This window comes from Neophocaena asiaeorientalis, unplaced genomic scaffold (assembly GCF_003031525.2).
Source record: "Neophocaena asiaeorientalis asiaeorientalis breed wild unplaced genomic scaffold, Neophocaena_asiaeorientalis_V1.1 scaffold78, whole genome shotgun sequence".
Classification (NCBI taxonomy): Eukaryota; Metazoa; Chordata; class Mammalia; order Artiodactyla; family Phocoenidae; genus Neophocaena; species Neophocaena asiaeorientalis.
The window spans coordinates 17,698,220-17,704,025 of NW_020175018.1; the positions used below are offsets into that span (position 1 = coordinate 17,698,220).

Sequence of the window (5,806 nt, forward strand, 5' to 3'; positions counted from 1 at the left end):
CCACCTGGAAGGCAGGCACCTGGGCAGCGTCTGCTCCATGTGAGGCTTTGAGCTGGGCCGCAGGCAGGAGCCCCGCCCCCCGCTGCGCAGCCCAGGGAGGGGAGGCTGGGTCTCAGAGACCCCAACCCCAGATCTGGGCCTTGTCCCAGCTCCTCCAGGAGGCGCAGGCAGCCCCCGGCCCCCAGTCCCCCGGGCCAGGCCGGCAGCGTGCCCTGTCACGCCCGCCCACGGCCGGGCCCCCGCCGCCCCGGCTCCCAGGCTCCGTGTGACTCACAGGGCCGGCACGCCACCTCCGGCCCCTCCACAGGCGGCCGCCCTGAACACACACGCCACACTTGTCCAGACTTGATGCCGGCGGCCGGCGGGATGGGCCTGGGAACCCGGGAGGGGGCCGGCCAGGCACTGGGCCACCAAGGGGCCCTCAGGAGGGGCCCGGGTAGGTCACACTCAGGCGGGTGACCCAGGAACTGTAGCCCCTGCCGGGCTGGAGCCCGATCCCAAAGACCCCACAGGCCCCGGGGAGCGGTGCAGGGAAGGGCCTGGGAGCTGGGGCCCACACCCTCCTCGAGTCACCAGCCCAGAGGCCAGTGTGCCCACCGACCAGGGTGGGCGCTGAGGCCCCCAAACCCAGGTCCGGACCTCTGCCCTCCCCCTGTGAGGCTGAGCTTCACCCTAGGGGCCAGGTAGGCCAATGGGCCCTGGCACCCTACAGGCCACAGGCCTCTGGGTCTCAGGCTCTGGCCAGGGCCACACAGGGAAGCCCACCCCAGGGAGGGTCTCGGCCAGAGCGTTCAGGCCGGGCCCGAGGTCTCAGTCATCAATCAGGAGTGTCGTGTCACCTCCTGGAATCAGGGGGGCCGAGAAGGGGTGACGGCCGGGAGGCTGAGGGCCTGCCAGCCGTCAGGGGAGCGTGGCAAACGCCTCTAAGAGGGCGGCCACACCGCAGCTATAAGGGCTGGAGCGGGCCTCCGACACAGAAGGGCCACCGCCCACCCACCATCCGGGGCGGGGCCCTCCTCAGGCTCCCCCGTTGTGCCGCCGCGGCCAGAGAGCAAGGGAGGCCCTGGCCCGGGAGTCCCCAGGAGCCCCCCGTGCTGGGCACCCGCCTTGAGGCAGTCTGTGCCCCCTTCAGTCCGCAGGCATGGACACCGCTCCCTCAGCAGCAGGAACCGGGAAGCCCACAGGAAGTGGGGACAGACCCCCGGGGGCAGGGTGAACGGTGGCGGGGTCAGAAGGGGAAATAAAGGCCAAGGGCCCAGGAAGAGCACAGCAGGGACAAGGAGGAGGACAGGGAACAGCAAACAGGTCCACTCCTGCTGCACGAGGCGGGAGCTGTGCCACTGGGCCAGCGACCGTCAGCGGCTACAGCTGCTATGACTGCTGGACGGACGTCAGCGGGGCCCACCCCCGCCGGAGGGAAGGCGAGGGGCGAGGGGCCCCACCGAGGCAGGGGCCGGCCTCTCTTCCGGGCACAGGATGGAGCAGGACAAGCCGACTCGAGGAAACGAAACAAAGTCACGGCCAAGGATGGCCTGGCTCCCCCCCTGCACTCGGTTCAAGGGGATTCACAAGGCAGCCGGGCGGGGCCCAGAGGGCCACCCGTGGGCAGGACGTCCGCGGGATCCCGGAGGCAGATAGACACACGGTGAGGCTGCGGCACCTCTGGGGTCCAGAGCCCTCGGTGTGCGGGGGGAACCAGCCTCCCTCCACAAACCCGGCTCCAGGCTGCCCTCCGGAGCGGAGCAGGGCAAGCACGCGGGGGTCGGAGCGCCCCACCTCTGGCTGCAACGGAGCTCTCGACCGACGTTGGTGAACCACGTCTCAGCCAGCCGGGGAGACAGGGAGAGCTACACCTCACACCTGCCCCCGGGCACTGCCACGGTCTGGACGGGCATCAACAGCCCCACCCCCACCCCCGGGGACAGCTCCACGGGGATGGGGGGCCAGGGAAGCATCCTCGTTTCCCTGCAGGCCACCAGGAACGGGCCACCTCTTCTCCCTGCTCCACCCTCCAGAGACAGGAGTGTGTGGCCCCTCGGGAGACAAGAGTGAAACTGCTCGGGGGCTAGGACCCCGCCCCGGCCCAGGGACCTGCACACAACCATCACACGGCTTCCCTGCGTGGCCCCAGCCGATGGAGAGCACGCCTCTCTCCCCATGACGACGGCACCCGTCCCAGAATGCGCCCCTGAAGCAGGCCGGTGTGGCCTGGCACCCACGGTCCCCCTCTCCCCAGCCTCTTCCCGGAGCCCGCGCCCTCGGCCCCTCCCTGCCTTGCCCAGAAGGCTCGCGGCTGCCAGCTTCCTGCTGAGCTGCTTCTAATCCCCAAACGCAGTCAGTGGGAAACCTGCTCGGCACCCATGGCACCACCGTCCGCCGTGCAGCCCCCATCTGGGAGGGCAGGGTGTGGGGAGGGCCGTGGGCTTCGGCCCCCAGGGTGGCCGGGCGCCCACAGCCCCGCCCAGCCCCCAGCCCCCAGCCACACAGGCACCTTCTCAGCACCTGCCACCTCCCCCGCCCGAGGGGACGGGACGGGTTCCCGGGACACGGGCTGGTCTGGGCAGCAGGGGTCCGTGACCCACGAAAACACACACACACACACACACACACACACACACACAGAGGACTAGAAAAAGGGAGAACTCAGACTCGCAGGTGAACACGATAAATCTCTGGAAGACAGGGGGCTCCCCACTCCCCCAGATCCTGCACAGGCAGGCGATGGGGCGTGGGGACAGGGGCCGACACCCCACATCCCCCCGAGGCACATAACCCCCGGGCCTTCATCCGCCACCGGGCTCTGCATGGTTAACAATAGGATATGAAGCACCCAACCTGTGTGCAGGGCAACCCTGACACCCCTGGGCACAGCGCTGCCCCTGAACATATGCTCCCCAGCCGTGGCAGCCCCGGGCCCGGCCTACAGAGGCCCAGCGACACACGTGGACGGGTTAACCGGCCACACACACGGTGAACTTGACGGTGAACTTGTCAAAGGCAGAGCCCTGCCTCCCGGGATGAAACAAAGAAACAGACGCACCCCCGGGCCAGGGCCGCGTGAAGAGCGGGTCCCGACAGCCCATTCCCATGAAGTCTGAGGGGAGCAAAGTGAAAGAGGTGAGCCAGGGCTGACGGGGGCCAGCTCTCGCTCTGGGTGCCCTTGAACGTGGGCGATGCGTGCGTTTCACCGCGAGCACACTGTACCCCAGAGCCCAGGGCAAGCTCCAAACGGGGCCCGCCCCACGGCGGGGCTCGACGTGGGGAACCCTGCACCGCTCTGGGCCTCAACCCGACGGCCCTGGAGGGCGGGGACCCGGGCTACCCCCATTCTCACCTGCTCATTGCTCAGCGGGGTCACCAGGACAGGCCGCGACCCCTGCACTGGGGAACGGCCCACAGCGACAGCGGGAGGGTAGCCAGCTAGCCTACCAACAAACAACCCGACAGATGACCACCAGTGCCCGTGGAGAGCTGTGAGTGCCCACACCGCCTGGGGGCCCAAGGGAACAGGGGCGGGGCCCCCTGGGCCCACAGCTGGGAAGCAGCAAGCCTGGGGTTCTGTCCCCAACCAGGTCCCAGAGGCTGCGCAAAACTGGCCGGGTCCCTCCCCCAAGCGCCCCAAGGCCCACTGCTAAACGCCAGCCAGGCAGGGGCACTGCCAGCATTTCCTGAATGCCCAGTGCCCGGGAGCCCACACTGAGCACTTCAGAGTGTGTAGCTCATCCAGCTCTTTCAGAAATTCTACAAGCATCACTGTCTTTCTACAGAAGAAGTGAAGCTTGGAGACACAAAGTTCAACCTGCCCAAGGCCACCCAGCTGGGTCAGTGCAGGCGAGACAGGGGTCCAAGGCTGCCTGGGCACAAGGTGCGGGGCTGAGGGAGGTGAGCAGAGCGGGCCAGCAGGGGGACAGACAGCGGGCAATGGCGGGATCCTCCACGCCACAGGGCATGGAGACACCGAGACGGGTAGCACAGACGGCCGTGCGCACACACACACGCCCTGCTGGGGGCCCAGAAGCCCCTGAATCCCCCCACCTGGCAATGCCCTCAGGGGAGTCGGCAGTGCTCGAGGGTTGGGGGGCTGTGGCTGGCACAGGATCCTCCTGGGTGCTGGGTCCAGAGTCTCCAAGAAGCGGTTCTCTCCTCCACCGGCCATGGGAGGGCCTAACCCCCCACACCAAAGGCCTCCTTTTCCTCCACCAAAAGGAAGGGGGCGTCTCGCCTTGCCACTGGAGACCTCAGCTTTATAGACACTGAAAATCTGTATTTCATTTTTATTTAAAGCATAATAAACACCAAGATGGGCCGTTATCTGTCTACACGCGGAGGGAAAAGGCAGCCAGCAAGCTAACCTTGGGTGGGTGGGACTCAGTGGCTGGTTTTGACTTTCTTTGGTTTTGGTAACAGCGTTGCAGGGTGCTTGAGTTTTGTTTTCTCTTTTGGTGGGGGTGGGGGGGGCAGGGGGAGGTAAAGGTTGCTTTACAGAATCTCAGCATTTCCCCCATCAGCCACAAATTCTCCCACCAAAAGCGCTCTCCAGGCCAAACACGGATTTGATTTCCTCCGGAACCCCACCCGCCCCCCAGCCCTTCAAAGGTTCCCCCAGAGTGGGCTGGAAGGCGCCCTAAGAGGGCTGGGGGTCCCCCGCCCAGCCCCACACCTGCTCGTCGCCCCACCTGTGTTCTCGTCTATGAGACAGCTGACCAGCACCACTCGGGCCCGAGCTCTAATGTCAACCCATCCGAGTGGTCCCTGGGCTAACCCTGAGATGAACTGGGGGTGACTCTGGGCCAGGGCCTGCCTGAAGCTTCTGCCAGCTACCTAGGACCAACCTGCCTCAGCATCCCAACCCCAGAGCTCCAGATTGGGCCGAGGCCCACCAGGAGACCCCTCAGCCTCCCCCCAAGAAGCTCACCCATCTCCCAGACCAGGACTGGGCCAGCTGAGTGCCCAGATGCCACTGTCATTCTGGAAGCAGGAAGGTCTCCTGGGCGCCCAGGCCAACGCAGGCCATGAGAGCCACCTCCCGCCCTCCTCCTCGCCAGACCTCGGCGCCCCTGGCCCTCCCCAATCTGAGCCTGCCCACTCTCCACCCACAGGCTTGGGAACCGAGTCATTTCCAGAAACACACCAGCTCTCTCACCTCTAGGTTTGGACAGGCTGCTTCCTGGGTCTGAAACTCCCCCTACACCTCTCCTGGCTCACTCCAACCCCGTTTAAACAACACCTCCTCCAGGAAGCCCTCCTGATTCTCCCAGCCAGGGTAGGGATGTCTTCTACTACATACCCTCAACAGGGCACTCACAACACCACAGGGTGTCCCCAGCCCACTAGTCTGAGACTGCCAAGGTCTGGGGCCTCCAAGGGTTGGAGCCACAACTGGTTCACCAGGCATCCCTGGGGCCTGGCCTGGGGCCTGGAACACAGCAGGCACTGAATAAAGACCAAATGGACTGGGGATGAGAGGTGGGAAAGGGCCAATACAGGCTGCAGGATTCACCACAGTCCTTAAGAACCAGCTGAGCAAGCACCAAGTTCCAAGGAGGCCCTAAGGTGCTGACAAGCTGTGCAACCCCAAGAAGGCTGCACAACCCCTCTGAGCCTTTATCTCCTCTTCTACAAAGAGATGTCGCATAAGAAGAAAGCGGCCAGGAGGCAGCAGACGTGAATGAGTGACCACGAGGCTGGCCTGTCCTCATGCATCCCCACAGGTGGTGAACACAGGTGTCCCACAGCCCACAGATCTGGGTTCGAGTCCTGGCTGCTCAGCTCACAGCTCTGTGCTGGGCGGGGGGGGGGGGGGGGG

General features: G+C 65.7%; 1 protein-coding gene across 2 annotated transcripts in view; it reads right to left on the minus strand.

The window, feature by feature from the left end:
* RXRA (retinoid X receptor alpha) overlaps positions 1-5,806 on the minus strand; it is a 58,171-nt gene that overhangs the window by 44,545 nt on the left and 7,820 nt on the right. The window lies entirely within an intron of this gene.